This window comes from Corvus kubaryi, unplaced genomic scaffold, assembly GCF_017639235.1.
Source record: "Corvus kubaryi isolate FWS band 111438036 unplaced genomic scaffold, C.kubaryi_AGA036_p1.0 37187, whole genome shotgun sequence".
Classification (NCBI taxonomy): domain Eukaryota; kingdom Metazoa; phylum Chordata; class Aves; order Passeriformes; family Corvidae; genus Corvus; species Corvus kubaryi.
In genome coordinates, this window is record NW_024581053.1 from 666,855 (window position 1) to 684,850 (window position 17,996).

At 52.1% G+C, this 17,996-nt stretch overlaps 1 protein-coding gene and 1 long non-coding RNA gene across 2 annotated transcripts in view; one reads left to right on the forward strand and one right to left on the reverse strand.

Moving 5' to 3' along the window:
* The window catches only part of SHISA6 (shisa family member 6), a gene marked incomplete at its 5' end in the record, with an annotated part of 180,334 nt that overhangs the window by 105,188 nt on the left and 57,150 nt on the right, over window positions 1-17,996 (reverse strand). The window lies entirely within an intron of this gene.
* LOC121661671 overlaps window positions 4,797-17,996 on the forward strand; it is a 30,790-nt gene continuing 17,590 nt past the window's right edge. Inside the window, exon 1 of the long non-coding RNA XR_006015066.1 lies at window positions 4,797-5,378. This is a non-coding gene — a long non-coding RNA (uncharacterized LOC121661671). The remainder of the gene's footprint in view (window positions 5,379-17,996) is intronic.

The window sequence follows — 17,996 nt, forward strand, 5'->3', positions numbered from 1 at the left end:
TAAGCACATTACCCTGACAAGAAAAACACAGGGCTCAGAGACAGCTGAAAGGCTCTGCTGAGGCTCACCAAGAAAAACAAGCTGCTGACAACTCCTGCTCGCCCCGAGGAACCTCCAAGTCCAGGGAGGGCTGAGGAGCACAGCTCTAAAATGTGGGTGCAGAGCAAGGCTGGACAACTGGCCAAAAGCCAGGCTTTGCTACGGTAAGGAAGAGCTTAAAGGGTTCTGTGGGGGAAAAGAAATTAGGCAGAAATGAAAGAAAAAAAAAAAAAAAGCAAAGATTGCTTTCTATAAATAAATGTGGGCAGGGAAAGTGCTGGGGAGGGAGAAGATCTAACAGACAAACTTGGCACGAGAACAGAAAGGAGGCACTAGCCATGAATAAATTCCGAGTGGAAAACTGAAGGAAGTTTCCATCCAACGACAGAACAAAAGCCTGGAACAGGCTGGCCTGGGGAGAGGAGAAGTGACTGGAGCGAAGCTGAAGGGCAGGAGAAAGGTGTGGGGAGAGGCAGGAGCTGCCCAGGTCAGCCTGGGAGTCCTACACAGCACCCGGAGCTTTTGGCGATGCTGCTGCACCTCTTCACCCTCGGGGAGCTGGATGTGGGGGTCAGGGATATTGGGGTGCCCACAAGGAGCCCTCCATCCCTCGACCACTGCCGGGACATTTCCTCCCTGACATTCCCTCCCTGCAGCTCCCGGCTCAGGAGCATCCTGCCAGGGGCAGGGCCGCTCTGGGGCTGCCTTTGCCAGCTCTTTGTAATGCCCTCGGTGGGAGGGGGATGGCTCTGAGAGCTGAACCCCAGGCTTAGCTACCCAGAGGTTTTATCTGAAAAGGGTTTCTCTGAGAAATCCCTGTCCCTTACCCAAAGCGTCTTTTTGTTCTCCTTTATCCCATGGCCTGGGGCTCCTCTCCTCATAAGATAATGGGGCAAGGGAAGAGGGATTTTTGAACTGGGAATTTTTTTTTTTAATCACTGGAGAAAGCTCAGGACCAAATTAATAAAGTTATTTTTCAAGGACCTGAAATGGTTTTTTTGGACTATAAAATCAAAATAAAACTGTCTGGGATCAAATGAAACACTGATGGATTTCTCTGCTTTAAAAATTGAAATTAATTATCTGCCTTGTCCTGCCCTCAGCATTTAGATCATTAATGGGGTGGTGATTACTGCTATTGCTCCTTTTAATTTTTTTCTTTTATGCAGGTGATTTATCTGATGGTTGCAGCAACAACCAACATGGAAACCTGGGAGACAAAAGATGTGGATCAGAGCTCTGAAGGAGGGAACAAAGGGAGCCTCTGCAAGACTTTTTTCCTGTGGCTGTTCAGGATTCATCAGAAGAACAGAGTTATAACCAAAATCAACCATTCAGAGCTTAGATGGACACAGAACAGCACTGAAGATCCATTTTCCAAGAACTTGCAGCTGGGGATGCTGTGGAATGGCCTCTTAGGTATAGAAACAACAGAACAAAAGCTAAGCTGGACCTGAAAATGTTCACAGATCAGAAAAGAAAAGAAGTTCCCGACAAAAGGAGACTGGAGGTGCTGATTTGTTCAGTTTGAGGTGATAAGGAACTCACACCTGGGACCTGAAGGCTCTTTGTTGCATCAAGCAGGTTTGGCTTTGAGGCTGAAAACGAAATTGAAAGTAAAAGATTTGGAACAAGAAGTGCAGAGAGCACTTCAAAGAAAGACCAAGGGAAATGTTTGTGGAACACTCAGCGAGAAACCCCCTGAGCTTTTCCTCAGCCCCTCTGCTAAGCCTCGTGCAGAGCCCAGGGTTAGAGCCCCCCAGAATAATGAGCCCAGGGTTAGAGCCTCCCAAAATAACTTCCCGAGTTCAGTGAGGGCCTGGAAAAATGTTCTGCTCTTCTGCAGGAGAAAAGCCTCCCCTTGAAATGCACAGGGAGTCTTCAGCTCAATTTCCTGATATAAATAGGGCAGCTCAGAGTCACAGTGAATACAGAGAATGTTTTCTTATATGCAAATGAGAGCTCACATTATTTCATAGAAGGAACTATAATAGTTGGAAATTAGCAAATGTTTCCAGATCCTTGTTAAAGGCAAGGAAAAAAAAAAAAAAGCAGCTCATCTAATGTTCCCGGATAAAAATGACATTAATTGAAAGTTTGATTCTATTCCCTAATGAATTTTCCTGTTGCATTGTAATTAATAACTACTTACATCCAAAAGAACTCGATATCCCTTCAAATTAGGGCATTACTTATAAATATGGTAATGTTTTAAGAGCAGTTCTGAGAACGCCAGGCACTGCTCTTGGAACAGCTGTGAGGAACGGGAACAAACCCTTAACAAACCCTGCAAGGGCTGCAGGACTGCGGGGAGCCACTGCAGAGCCTGAATCTGTCCTCTCCCAGGAACCCAAATCCATCCTCTCCCAGGAACCTAAATCCATCCTCTCCCAGGAACCCAAATCCATCCTCTCCCAGGAGTTCTCCAACCCAAGACCTTGCAGTGCCTCAAACACACCTGGTCCTACAGCAAACCCCACAGGGGCATTTCCACCCCGAGATTTGGGATTTGTCCAATACCTGCCATGTTTCATCATTCCAAGGCCAGGCAGGATGGATGGAGGCAGTACCTGTCCCTCAGGGATTTCCCTCTGGGTCACCTCTGAGACATCCCAGAAATAAGAGAATCACAGAATCATAAAATCTTTGGACAGGGACACCTCCCACTGTCCCAGGCTGCTCCCAGCCCCAATGTCCAGCCTGGCCTTGGGCACTGCCAGGGATCCAGGGGCAGCCCCAGCTGCTCTGGGCACCCTGTGCCAGGGCCTGGCACCCTCCCAGGAAACAATTCCTGCCCAATATCCCATCTAACCCTACAGTCCTTCAGTCTGAAGCCATTCCCTGTGTCCTGTCCCTCCCTCCAGCCCTTGGAAATCCTCTCTCCCCATCTTTCCTGCAGCTCCTTCAGGCCCTGCAAGGCCACACTGAGGTCACCCCAGAGCTTCTCCTCTCCAGGTGAACACCCCCAGCTCTCGCAGCCTTTCCTCCCAGCAGAGCTGCTCCATCCCTCTGCTCATCCTGGAGCCTCCTCTGGGCTCTCTCCAGCAGCTCCAGCTCCTCCCTGTGCTGGGCCCTGGAAATTCTTTGGCCATACTTGGCCTCTAAACTTGCCCTTGAGGCTGCTGTTAAAGCATCACTTGGATGCTTGAGACTCTTTAAAAGGGGCCTCAAGGATATTTTTTCCTTGTTCCTGGAAAAGAAGGAAAGGAGGGAAATGCGAACACAGTGAGGAATGAGCTGACACGTGCAGGCGCCTTCCTTGCACGGTGTCTGTGCCACTGTTCCTGCTAATGCCACACACACCCACAGCCAGCATGGTGCTGCAGCTTCCAGCCTCGTTCGTGTGCTGCAGGATCCAGGCCATTCCCATCCCAGGAAAGCTGATTATTTGGATTAACCCTGTTTCCTAACAGCTCCCGCATTCTTTACTCCCTTTATTACAGTAACTGATCTGAACATGAATCAATAACCTCAACCACACCCCAACCAAAACCTCCACCATGAAACACCAGGGCTTGGCCACCTTGACTTGAAATAATTCCTGTGAGTGCTGGAAAGAGAATTCCCACTCATCCTGCCTGGCTGGGGAACCAGGAACCACTCACGTGTTGGGATTGGCACCTAACGGGAGTGACCTTGTCCCTTCCTGCACCCAGCACAGGCAGCGGGGCTTTGTGGGGAGCTCTGAAGTCTGAGGGAGAGGGAGGTGGAGAGGAGGGGTAGGGGAGTGCTCCCATGAATCCTGGGATGCTTCCAGAGGGAAAACAGGTTCTGCTGCACAGGAGGAACTCCAGGGGCCAGCACTGGGGAAGGGACAGCGTGAAGAGCTTGGATGGAAGTGACAGCCATAGAATCATGCAATCATGATTGGGTTGGGAGGGTCTTAAAGCCCATCCCATTCCACCCCTGCCATGGGCCTTCCACTGTCCCAGGCTGCTCCAAGCCCCGTCCAGCCTGGCCTTGTCCTGGCATTGTCAATGCCCCTGGAAAAGGGCTGGAGTCAGTCCTTGGTGAAACTGGGTTTATGTTAATGAGTGGGGTTTTTTTATTTCTTTCTTTTTATGGTTACTTATTTTGGAATTACCTTCTAGGTGAAAGCAGCATTATGGTCACATTTTCCCTCCATCACAGGGACAAAATTTTAGAAATTTTTTTTTTAAACAATAAAATTTACACGGAATTTTAATATTCTGTGAATAAAATTCACAGAAATTTACTTTTTTTTAAACTTGCTGCTCCCTTGACCCAGGGCATGAAGGTCTTTGCCGAAACACCTCCTGTTGTGAGCCTTGGTTCACATCTAAAACTCGCCCTGTGTATCAGTACTTCTGGATTAGCCTTCCTCTCCTTCCTCTATCCAGAAACCTCCACAAATTTCCCTGCTCAGAAATGACGTCAGCTTTGCTTCCCGTGGTAGCTCAGACACCCAGCGAAGAGCTTTTTCCAGAGCAGCTTGGGCTGAAATCCCTTCTCCCGCCCCAGCACACACCTTCACACTCCTGTATTTACGGCTCAGGAACTCCCCGTGCAGGCAGCAGCTGCACACCCGCAGCTCTCAGCCCAGCAGGGTCCCGGGATGGTCCCCCCGGAGCGCCGGGAGCCGGGGCAGAGCTCATCCTGCTCCCCCAGGCTGCAGAGCCTGGCAGCGGGATATAAAAAGCTGGGCATGGATGTGTGCCAAGAGGTAGTAAACAAACCGGGAGCTCTGTTTTTCCTCTGGCTTTCACTCCACAGCCGTGTCTGTCTGTGGAGGAGAGTGCCCGGCTGCGCTGGGCGGATTTTTTGTATTCTAAGCCTGGCGCTTTTTGGGGGAGAGACGAGGAGGGGCTGTCATTAACCCTGCTCTCCAGAGGGCCAGGCGAGCAGCAAGAGGCTGCCTGGACTCTGCATTCAGGCCACAGACGGTGAATGACACGAGAACAAAGTTCAGACCTGCCCTCAAATCTCATTGCCATCCCGAAAGCATGAAAGCAGATGCACACGATGGATGAAAAGCCAAACATATCGATCACTCCGTACATCGCTGGCAGCCAGCTGTGCTGGCAGCAGGCAGCCAGGGCTGTGCTGCAGTCAGGCTCAAGGTAACGAGCAGGGAACACAGGAGCTGGCACCGGGTGGGTTTTATTCCCGGGGAGGTCCCCACAGCAGCGATGCCGCTCCGAGCCTGCTCACGCTGCCCGCCTTGCCCACGGTGCAGCCTGCCCGGCAGCCGTGCCCGTGTCTGCTGTGTGTCTGCAACCTGCTGCACCTCTGCCAGCCTGTGACAGTGCCCCTGCCGCCGGAACGCCGGGACAACGCCGCTGCCCTTGCCCACGACCCCCGGAGCAGGTGCAGGCAAGGTAAGGCACGATTCCCGTTAATTCTCGGCTGGGCAGTCAGGCAGGAGGAGGTGGAGGAGGCAGAGGCCTCTGCAGGCGCAGGGAGCTGCAGGAGGGGAGGATGTGATGCTGCCGTGGGAGGGATGCAGGGATGCTGTGAGGAGAGGGGCGGATGCCGGGCAATCCATCCTGCGCCGCGCCGCCGGCCTCCTCCTCCCGCCGCTCCCTGGCTCAGCCCGAGCTCCTGGGGCTCTGCACGCTGCCTGCTCCCTCCCAGCCCGCCCAGCTCCCCTCCAGCCAGCTCTGGTGCCCTCGGGGATGCTTTCAAACCTCTGGCCCATCTGTCTGCCTGGACCAGGAGCCAATTCCCCTGGCAGACGGGGCCCCAAATTGGGCTCGCCATCCCCTGGGAACCCACCCAGAGCCCCAGAGGGCACAGCAGGACACGGCCACTCCCCCACCCACAAGGACAGGGACCCTTGCCCTCATGGTCACCCAAAGCTCTCTCTTCCTTGTGCTGCAGCCCTACAGAGAAAGGGAACAAAGGCACACAGCTCCTGGAGGCTGCTTTTCCCATGGGACCCCTTTCCCAAAGGCCCGTTTTGCTCGTTCATCTGGGAAATTGTGCAGACAAAAGAAGGCAAAAGCAGCTCGTGGCTCCTGTGACAGCAGGGGGTTCAGCCTTCCTTTGGAAGCACCAAAGTAGAGACAAAAATAACGCAAGACAATGCAGAGGGGCTGTTTGTCCCTGCCTGAGGCCGGGGCCAAGCCCCTGCCCCTCCCTGTCCTCAGAGCTGCTTTTATAGGGCCTCACAGCCTCCTCCAGCCGCTGCCTTGACCTTCCATCTGCACATGTAGAACCGTCCTCCAGGGCCAGTCCTTGTCCTTTTGGTCTGGTTGCCTCCGTGCAGGGATGTTTTAGAGCTCGTTATCCATGTCCTGCCTGGCTGGAGCCTCCCCCCTCCCCATGGCCGAGGAAGGGTTAAGCCTCTCCCTGGCTCCGGACCAGCGTCCCCCTGTCCTCACTTGGTTTCAGATCATTTCTTCTGGGGGAAATGTGTGCCCTGCGAGTGCAGGTCCTGAGGCCTCTGTGCAGCTGCTGGAGCAGGCAGGTTGGACTCCCACGGGCACCCAGTGCTCCCTAAAGCAGGGCTCCTGCACGTCCCCCCACTGCTCTGGGGTCACTGCGGCTGGGAGACGTCTCTTCCATTCAGGGTGGAAGTTTGAAGGAGGATAACAACAGATGCAGGGACTGCAGGGAGACAGTGATGGGGTTGTGTTTGAGGAGCTGCTCTCCAGACCTGGAGCCTGTCTCCAGGCCAGATTCCTACGTGCTGTCGGATGAATCCTCACCCTGTCACCACATGGTCACTTGTTTTCCCTTTCTTCAGCTTTGGGCACCTGCAGATTCATTTGCAGAGCCTTTAGTGCTCCCAGCTCTGTTGTGTGAGGTTTTGCTTTCACCCAAACTATTCCAGACCTATGATGGCATGAATATTTTCCTTGGAGATGCTGATTTTTCCCCTGAGCCATGCAGGCTATTCCCCAGCCACGCAACTCCCTCCTTGCCAGCCGAGGCCAAGAGATGGATTGTCCCTGCTCTGCCACTTCGGGGATGGGGATTTTTCATTCTCTCTGCTCTGCAACCTTATTGTCCTTTGCTGTCACCGAATGATTATCCCTTCAGTGCCAGGGATCTCCATCTCACCGCGTACAGTTCATTGAACATCACAGAGCTCAAAAAAACCTCCAGCCCAAGTCAACAAATAAATGACATCAGCAAAAATCACCTCTGAACAACCAAGAGCAAAACCAGCCAAAGAAACCCCAACCCTGAATGAAAACTGAGTTCAGCTTTTGAGTCCAGAGCTGGGGGGTTTTGAAGGCAACAAAACTGCAGGGAATTCTTGTGAGAGAATTTGGAATCATAAAATCCCGGAATGGTTTGGGTTGGAAGGGATGCTAAAGATTATCCAGATCCAGTGCCACCCCTGCCATGGGCAGGGACACCTCCCACTGTCCCAGGCTGCTCCCAGCCCCAATGTCCAACCTGGCCTTGGGCACTGCCAGGGATCCAGGGGCAGCCCCAGCTGCTCTGGGCACCCTGTGCCAGGGCCTGGCACCCTCCCAGGGAACAATTCCTTCCCAATATCCCATCTAACCCTGCTCCCTGTCAGTTTGAAGCCACTCCCTGTGTTCTGTCCCTCCATCCCTTGGAAAGTCTCTCTCCATCTTTCTCGTAGCTCCCTTCAGGCACTGGAAGGCCACAATTAAAGAGAATCCCTTAATTTTAATCTCCTTTGTTATATGTGTTTCATCTACAGAATCCATCAATAATTATCAGTATTAATTAATGTCCCACAACATTGCACGGTTCTAAATCTGCCCAGAAATGCTTCTCATCTATAGACGTGCAGAAAGGGACAGAAAGGAAAGAGCTGAAATAAATCCAGGGAGAAACACCACAAAAGGTTTTGCAAAGGATTCCTTTAAAAATAAGAAGGAGAATGAAGAGTGAGGCTGGGCCTCAGCTGTACCCGCCGGTGCCTTGGGGGATGGTTGGTTTGATCTGCTTGTGGTTTAATGTGCTCTGTACCACAGCTCCCACCACTAATCCCAGCCAGTGTCTGGGGAATTGCAGCATCCTACCTTGGATTTGCTTGGAATTCCACTGCTAAAGGAGCCCAAGAGAACAGGGCAGGCTGGAAGAAAACCGATTCTTAGAGACTTTCTGAAGCCTCTAATGAGAGGGACAGTTCATCAAGGGCTGTTTTTACTGGAGAGAAGCCCCATCTGGTACCTTTTGTAGGATCAGTTCCCTACAGAACTGTAGAAAGGTCCTGGATCTCTCCAAGACCTCAAGAGCAAAGGCTCCCTGAGCCTGATTTCATCCTTTAGGATTCAGGACTGTGGCAATAATCAGAAAATACCAAGTACAGAAATGTCCATATTCCACCAGAAACAAGATTTCCATCCTTAAGGGCAAACTCCAGCTCCCTGACAGGGTTGGAAATGTCCAGCTAGGGAACTCTGAATCCTTCATTTTCAACAATTTGGGCTTCTTGTAGCACTGTGAGGTGATGGGAGGGCTTTGAACACCTGCTAGAGCTCCATCAGGGAAAGCACCTCTGGCCCACGGCTGTGGCCGTGTCCGATAAAAGCAGGGAGGAAGGAGCGAGGATCAAAGGCTCGGGATGGAGCATCCCAGCGCTCTTCCTTCCATCTCACACGTGTGAGACTCCTCACAGACCTCAGGGGCTGGAACAATTTTGGTGTGAGCAGCAAAGGAGCAACGCGAGGATCCCAAAGGTGTGGGATGCGCTTTATCCACGGTGATGCTGCTCATCACCGTGACTTGTGCAGATATGGAGCACTGCAGGAGGGGACAGAATAAGCCATAAACTTCATCTCCTTCATGCCTGTCCCCAGTAGGAAATGCTCAGTAAACAGGAACTGGGTCATTCCCTCTCTCCAGAGAAGCTGGTGTGAGAGAAACAGTTAAAAAATAATTATGCCACATGAGCCACTAGAAAATGCCTTTTCTGAGCAGCTTCTGAGGACGCATGGGAACCTCTTTGGCTTTTCAAACTCAAAGGGACTTCGCTTAAGTTGCCTTCCAAAGGAAACTGCTTCAGCTCATTATTTGCAGACAGCATCTGTCACTTTTCTATGCCAGTGGCTGCTGATCATCCTCAAAGAACATTGTACAAATGTGCAGACTGCTGTGTGCTGAGAAAGGACCGCTATTATATCAATTTTCCACTTGAAAGCAGCAATAACAGCAAATAAAGCCGGAGCCACATGACTCTGCTGGATCTGGGGCACTCACGGAGCCATTCACCCTCCCTGAAAGCTGAGAGCCTCCGAGGGGCCGTGTGGCAGCCACAGCACTGCCTGGTGCCAGGCACAAACTGGTTGTACTGGTGGGCGAGGCAGAGCCAGGAGGTCTCAGCCCCGTCCCCTTGGGGACCTGCCCAAGGAGCTTCTGCTGCCTGCAGAGCCCCAGGTGACACCTGGCAGTGTCTGCTCTGTCCTGGAGCCCAACCCACCCCAAAATGCAGCTCCTGTGGGGATGTGGTTGTGATGGACACAGCCAGGCCTTGGCCAACCACTGCTTGAGGTGTCCTGTCCTGTAGGATCAGCAGGAGCTGAACCCACGGCTCCTTATCCAGGGCTGGGGAGGGCTTGTTGTGTCTGCTCTGTCCTGGAGCCCAACCCACCCCGAAATGCAGCTCCCGTGGGATGTGGGTGCGATGGACACGGCCAGGCCTTGGCAACAGAGCATGGGAGGTGTCCTCTCCTGTGGGATCGGCAGGAGCTGAATCCAGAGCTCCTTTTCCAGGTCTGGGTGACACCTGGTTGTGTCTGCTCCCTCTTGCCAGGCCCTGGTGAGGAGGCTCTGCCCATACTGGGAGAGGTGAAGCAGCATCACCCTACAGACTCCCAGTTTGTACTGGTTCCCAAAGATCTGTTTGCACCCACACAAGCAGGGAGGGCAGCAGCCTGGGCCAGCCCTGCAGCTAAAGGAAGGACAAATCTGAATAATCCTCTGGAAAAGGCAGCAATGGGGAAAGCCAAAGAAATTGTGGGTGAATTCTGACCCCGTGGCCCTCAGCACTTCCTGGCAGGTTTGAAAAATCCCCACATTCCCCAGAGCAAGGTACAGACCCCTCAGAGTGATCTCTGCAGTGCAGACCTGTGTTTTCCCTATGGAAGAAACATTGGAGCTTTCCCATGGAGGAAACGTTTCATTTTTCATCAGTTAAATTTCAGATTGCTGAAATAACGGGGCTGCAGGAGGGGGAATGAACCTTCTCCTGTGACTGCCTCGTGCAAACAAGTGATGGGGCCTCTCCTGCCTCCTGATCAGAATCCCCAGCCTGGCTTTGCCTCGGATATGGGAAAACGATGGGATTGCATGAAATGCCCCCTCTGCAAGAAGCAGCTTAGAGTGAGCAGGGTGTGATAGCCAAAAAACCCAGCTGAAGGACATTCCCTGTCACCTCAGCAACTGCTGAGCAGGGAAATGACCTCCCACGGCCCAGGGAGAGGTGTGAGCTCATAAAGGAACATGCCTTGGAATGTTGTGTGTGTCCACACCTGCCCCAGGAGCAGCTCATCCCATCCTGCTCCCAGAAGGAAAGGAAGGGAGGGAGCTACAGCACCAAGGAGGTTTGCCAGGTTGGGATTTTGCAGCAGCGTGTTTCAGACACAGTGCAGTGACTCCTTAAAAATGCTTGTGGAATGTTTTTTAAAAGGTTGGTTTGCTCGGAATTTAAAAAGTGCATACCAGTGTTTGCACACCGAATGGATTTCACACAACATCTCAAGTTCATTTAGAAGGCCTTAAATATCTGGATGTTTCTCAAAAGTAGAAAATTCCCGTTTCCGTTCTGTCACAGCTCATCTTTTCCATTCATTATGTTTTGCTTAACCTTTTGGATAAAAATGCCGTCATTCTCCCAGGGCTTCTGCAGCATCCTAATGGAAAGTGGCAGATTTGGAGAATATATACGGATTTCAGGGAAAAATAATTCCAGCTCCGTTTTATTCGACTGCAAACAGCCACTCCGTGTGCTGGACCTGCTCCAGAGGGATCCAGATTGAGAATTAGATAGTCCCTTTTAAAAATCCAGCCTAATTCTGCTCTTACTAAAACCAGTATCAACTGTGCTGCTGACTCCAGCAGGGAAAAGATGGGATTAGTGGTCCCAGGATCTCACACTGGAGGGACGTGCTGGAACATCCAAAGGAGTGTGGGCAGCAGGGCCAGGGAGGGGATTCTCTCTCTGCTGAGACCCACCTGGAACAGTGCCCAGTTCTGGTGTCCCCAGCGTAAGAAGGACAAGGAACTGTTGGAACAATTCCAGAGGAGACCTGGAAGTTGATAAAGGGACTGGAGCACCTCTCCTATGGAGCCAGGCTGGGAGAGCTGGGAATGTTCAGCCTGGAGAGGAGAAGGTTGTGTGGAGACCTCAGAGCCCCTTCCAGGGTCTGAGGGGGCTGCAGGGAAATGGGAGAGGGACCTTGTGAGGAACTGAGTGACAGGACAAGGGGTTCCGACTGAAAGAGGGAAATTCAGGTTGGGATATTGGGAAGGAATTGTTCCCTGGGAGGGTGGGGAGGCCCTGGCACAGGGTGCCCAGAGCAGCTGGAAGTGTCCAGGGCCAGGTTGGACATGGCTTGGAGCACCCTGGGACAGTGGAACTTCAGCAGGGCTGGAACTGGATGGGCTTTAAGTCCCTTCCAGCCCAACTCGTTCTGTGTTTCTGGCACCGGCATTCCCAGAATCTGCTGTTTCTGTCCCCAAAGGGGAGCTCTGAGGGCCACCACACCTGAGATCCCCTTGCACAGCTCTCCTCAGGTCCTGGCACTGCACTGGGTGTCCACGTGGAATCCTCTCGGGAGGCAATCTCTCCTCGGCAGGGTTTTAGCAGTTTATCCATGTCAGAATTGGACACTGAGGTGACACCAGCCCTTCCCAGAGCTTGCTCCTGGAGCTGTGTGTGGCAGCAGCAGCAGCTGAGCAGTCGCTGCTCACAGCAAATTCACCTGAGCAAGGCTCTGGGACAGCTTTGTGACAAGTTCCTAATGAAACTGGGGACAGGGCTGGTGGAGGAGCCCTGGATTACCAATGTCCACCGTTTTCCAGTCACGGAAAAGCCTCACAGAAGGCAGAAATGAGCACTGTAGCTCTTGACTCATCCATCATTTTAAACGTTCACCTTTTGAAAAAGCTTTGAAACAGCAAAATCAATGGAGGCTCCAATCCTGGTGTTTAACCACGTTGGAGTTATTGGAGGAATTTGCAGAGAAATCAGAGAGCCAGGCATGGGGCTGGGTTAAAGATCCAGCTCCAGAGAGATGTGAAAGCCCCTCTGGAAGAGCCTGGCTCTGTGGGAAGGGGAAGGGGGAGACATTGGAGGCAGGGCCTGGCCATCAGCAGTGCTGCTCCTCTGCCTGGGCACAGGGAGCTCAGCCAGGGGACCCTGCAGTGGGATGGGAGCCCCTGGCCAGCTGTGGATCCCCGTTCCAGGCTCTGGAACACAGGCACTTCCCAGAAACTGCAAGGCCAGGAAGAGCCTTCTGTTCTCAGCAGCAGTTTGGAATCATGGAAAAAAACCCTTTAAAATCATCCAGTCCGACCACCAGCCCAGCCCCACCACCACGGTCACCACTAATCCATGTCCTCAAGTGCCATGTCCACACATTCTTTGAACATTTCCAGGGATGGGCACTCCAAACCTCCCTGGGCAGCTTCTTCCAGTGCTTGACCACCCTTTTTGTGAAGAATTTTTCCCAATATCCAATCTAAACCTCCCCAGCCCAGCCTGAGGCTGTTCCCTCTCCTCCTGTCCCTGTTCCCTGCCAGCAGAGCCCGACCCCCCCGGCTGCCCCCTCCTGTCAGGGACTTGTGCAGAGCCACAGGGTCCCCCCTGAGCCTCCTTTGCTCCAGCCTGAGCCCCTTTCCCAGCTCCCTCAGTCCCTCCAGGTGCTCCAGCCCCTTTCCCAGCTCCGTTCCCTGCCCTGGACACGCTCCAGCCCCTCAATGTCTCTTATTCTCAACATCTTTCTCCTTAAGCCATTTATTTATAGCCTGGGATTTCTTAAAATTGCATTTAAGTGAAAGGACACATGTCAGGGAGATGAGGACAGGAACAAACAGGGTAAGCACCTGCCTGGCTCTGTGAGTAGCTCAGGAGTCATTAGGAAAGCAACACTGGGATACCAGGCATTGGGAATGTTGGGAGTTCTCCCAAATCTTCGGGAAATCTGGCAAAGTGACCTTGAGTATCCTGAAGAGCGGGGCTTTGCTCCTGAAGCTGCTGGTAGACGATGATGATGCCGGTCTGTCTGCTCTAATTAGGTTTTTAAGTGCTTCAGGGTGAGGGCTGACTTTTCACAGGGGATGTGGCAGCAACCAGCACGAGGGAGCTCTGAAGCAAGGCAGAGCATCTGGCTTTGTTATCTGAATAATGGTCACAACAGAAACAGCATAATAAGGAGACAAAAACGCTGTGTCGGAACAAGAATAATGCCAGTAATATGATAATAGCAATAATTACAGCCGTGGTGTTAATTGGGATTATGTGAGGGTGCTCAGCAGAGCCGAGCAGAGGGCTGGGATCGGGAGGGGAACACACCCCTACAGAACAGGTCCCGTCCCCTCTGTGGGCACCAGGAGCCCTGGGCAGAAGGAGGTGGCTCTGGAGGCTGCAGTGTGCCCAGATGTGCCAGCAGCTGGATTGTTTGTGGGTGGGACAGGAACCTCAGCTGGGGTCACAGCTGTGGCTGGGGGGAGGAGGGGGTGACTGACACTGGCCACGGGGGGAATTTCCCTGCCCACGTTACCTCGCTGAGCACGAGCAGCCCCATCTAAACGGATAATTCCAGATTTTTTGGCTGTAGTGGAGGAAAATGGGCCAATTTCAATCCGTCCCACCCTGAGCAGAGTGTCTGAACTCAGACTCCATGCCTGACTCTGGGGCCACTGCAGCTCTCACGTGTCTCAGATGTGTGTAACTTTCTGTGTCATCACCACCAAAATTCGCAGCACTTTGGGGAGTAGCTCCCTTTTCCTGAAGCCACACAGTGCAGATCAAAGAAAGCTCTCAGCTTGCTTGGCTTCTGGACGTCCTACTGAAGTTCCAATAATAATAATAATAATTACAAATGAATCAGAGAATCACAGAATGATTTGGGTTGGAAGTGACATTAAAGTCCATCCAGTCCCACCCCCTGCCACAGGCAGGGACACTTCCCACTATCCCAGGCTGCTCCAAGCCCCGTCCAAGCTGGCCTTGGACACTTCCAGGGACGGGGAAATCTTCCTTAGACACATCCTGAGCGATGCCAATCGCTGGTTTCTGCTGGATGATGCAGATCCCAGCCTCTGCAGCCAATCTGAGAGCCCTCAGCTGCAGTTGGTATCCATTGAGTACATGGGAAGCCAGCTGCCACTGCATCCCGCTGTGGATACAGCACCAACCCTGGCAGAGGGGCAGGATCACTGCAGAGGTGCCTCCCAGGGCTGAGGGGATGGCATCTGCCATGGGGTTACTGTAAGGGCTCCCTGACCCTAGCCAGAGCACTGAGGGTGCAGAGCTCAGCCTCAGCCTGGTTCCCTCGTCTGGCTTTGCCTCAAGTGAACCCCATTGACCTCAGACTGAGGCATCAAAACTCACAGGGCTTTTTTGGAGACCATCAGCAGCTAAACTGGAGCTGTGCCAGTTATTCCTCCTTGGAATCTGGGTAAACTAGGAGCTTGTGATGTGGCTCTGGAACGTGGGCTTCATTGGCAGCCTGGGAAATCAACTCCTCTCTGATACAGGGATAATGTGGAAAGGCAATTTTTCCTCTGAAAGGAAATTGAGACTTAGATGAAAGCCACGCATTTTTTATGCAAATGATATTTTCAAGGAAAAAGTGGACATTTTCTATGCTGAACTTGTTGCTATTTCCGTGGTTTTATCCCCCATGTCTTCTGGCTTGGTGTTTTCATTCAAAAGACTTGTTTGGTGTGTGAGTGCACATGTGCGTGCATGAATAATAGATGTTTTCTTAGCGGGATTGTTCATCACCCTCAGCCTCCTTTGTAATCCTCTAATTTTGGCATAAATGTGTTTTCCCTCAGTGCTGGATCGGTCTGACCCCAAATTAATACAGAGCCAGGGTAACCTGGGGACTGAATTGAGTGATGTCTGTGGAAATGGAGAATGTATTAGTTATGTTAGCGGGCACGTTCCCTGACAGCAGCTTAAACCGAGCACTTAAGAACCCTCTCCAGCGTTTTATTGTCTCTGATGAGATCATGATTCAGACTACTCCAGCAGTATCTCAAGAACAAAAGCCCTCGGGGAGCGGAGCTGGATCTGAGGGCAGGGTTTGATGCATTGGTTTGAAAGGAATGCGGGTTTAATTCGCTCTTCCAACAGAAAGAAAAGTGTGAAACGAGCCCCCAAATAGGGATGGAGACAGTGACAGCCTAGCCAGGGAGGAGCCTGAGGGACACAGAGCATCCCCAGGACACGGAACAGCCTCAGGGAATCCAGTGATTCACTCTAAAGGGTTTTATTGAGCAAGTTTGGGACGTTCAGAGTTTTGCTCTTTGGTCTAAGACTAAAAGGTGCAAGAAAAAAAGACTTAAGGACACTCTGCCAAACCCTGCTTTAGAGCAATTAAATAGTTAATAAAATACAGGCAAACCCTTTCCTTGCTATTTCTTACTGGGAAAAGGATGAAACTTTTTTTTCCTGAGTATTAAAAAAGTAAAAAGAAAAAAATCCACCTTGAGAGATACAAGGAGCATGGAAGGGTTCAGCCTAATTAATTCTGTTCTTCAAGTCATTATCACCTAGCAGCAGGTGAAGAGGAGCTGCTAGACAGACTGATACTCAGGCTTTGGTGTTAAACGGACCCTAAAGATTAACTGAAATCTCCTCTCCGAGAATTCCCCCCCCTCAGCACATGGAGAAGCAGGGGCCAGGAGGAAATTATTCTGTGCCCGGGGTTGAATCCTGCGCTGCAGCACTGCTGTGTCCATGGCACTGCAAATGGCACTGGAATGCTCCTTTTCCAGATCTGCTTCATATAAATGGGAACACTTAATTTGTTGCATGGATTTTTTTCCTTCTCGTACCTGAAGGAGCTACAGGAAAGATGGAGAGAGGTTATTTACAGGACAGGATGGGGGGAATGGCTTTAAATTGGAGGAAGGTAGATTGAGACGGGATATTGGGAAGGAATTCCTCCTTGTGAGGGTGCCAGGCCCTGGCACAGGGTGCCCAGAGCAGCTGGGGCTGCCCCTGGATCCCTGGCAGTGCCCAAGGCCAGGCTGGACATTGGGGCTGGAGCAGCCTGGGACAGTGGGAGGTGTCCCTGCCATGGCAGGGGTGGGATGGGATGGGCTTTAAGGTCCTTCCAGCCCAACCCATCCTGGGATTGGGTGATTCTCTGTCTGCCCATGTCCCCAGAGGACCCAGCTCTGTGCACAGCTGCCCTCCCTCCCCTGCCACAGGGTCCTGCTGCCTCCTGCACCCCAAACCTCACACAACCTGCGAGTCTGCTCAGAGAACTCACTGAACACAGCTCCTGCAGCTCCCGCACGGCCCGTGCCAGCCCGGTGTGGGGCAGTGCATGGCTCAGGTCTGATTTCCACGCCCGCGGCTCTGTGGATCCTCCGTAGCTCTGTGACTTTGAGCTGGGACTCTGGAGGGGAGTGGCTCCATTTTCCATCTCGTGGCAGTGCCAATGTCATCCTCAGGCAATGATCCAAGGCCTGGGGAGGAGGGCTGGATGGGTAATTCCAGCTGCAGCTCTTTGTCCTGTGTGGCTGCAGGACTCATTGCTCATCCAGCCCCTCGTGGAGCTGCCCTGGAATCCCATCAGGATGGGGCTCATTCCATCCCCCTGCTCTGCTGGAGCTGGGGATAAACCCACCCCAGAATGAGCAGAAGCTGATGCTGGGACACCCCATAACCCCATCCCCACCCCAACAGGCTTTATTGGCCTGAAGAGCTGCTCAGTCCCTGGGAATTGTGTTGGGAGCCTTTCTACCTTGTTTATTTATGAGATGACCTCCCGTGATTCCTGTGTACAGCAGGTTTGTTATCTGAGACAATGCTGATAAGAGCACTGGGATAACAGGGATGGCAGCACCCAGAACGGATTATCTCCCTTCTCCTGGGACAAGGGATTCCTCATAAAAGGGATTTTGCACTCATACAATATTTGTTCTTGAAAGCAAATCCCAAAGTTACAACATCAGTACCACACAATTCCTTTCCCTGCAGCAAAGCAGGGCAGCCCCAAAGTACAGCTGGTCTCAGCTGAGCTGAAATGTGGTAATTCCAGGGGTGTCTGGGGGACTCGAACCCCCTGACTGCCGCTGAGAGCACAGCGAGCCAGGGAACAGAAATCTCCCGAAATTCCTCCACGCTGCCTTTGCCTACAGCAAGCACTAGGAATTTTTTATTTTCCTGCTTTCCAGCCTAAATTTTTCTGCCCTAATTTGATGTATTTCCTGCTCACATTTGCCTGTATCAGCCTGTATGTTATGTAAATATGACATTTATTGTTCAAGAAGCCTGACACGTGTACAGTCATCACTCAGCCGTGCTAATGAGAGAGAACCAACATTTGTGAGCTGCTGCTGGAATTCTGTCAGTGCTGTTCCCTTTTTCCTTACCCCACGAGCCATAGGGTGGTGACTAAAGAGCTGGATGCCTTCTCCACAAAGTGGGAGTGCTCCTGAACTGGGATCAAACTGGTGGAAGAGAGACAGCCTGAGCCCTACCAACATTTCCTTTGCCCTGCAACAACCCTGATTCCTGATCCAGGCATTTTTGAGGCTGTATTTGCTCCGTGAGCTTTGCAGAGGGCAACTTAAGCTCTTGGGATCTCTTGCAAAAAATATTTGTGATGCAGAGGGGTCTCAGATTTCTCTCAGCACTGCTCAACAGGTTTCTACCACCCTTTTTGGGCAGGACACGAGGGACTCTCTCCTGGTCTCCATCTCTCCAACACTGCCACTGAGAACACCCTAGACTGCCTCAACTGGGCTTTGCAGACTTGGCTGGAGTGAAGTCCCCACTGAATTTCCCCCCGCAGCCCAGGAGTGAGCGTGGCTGGGCTGGTGGC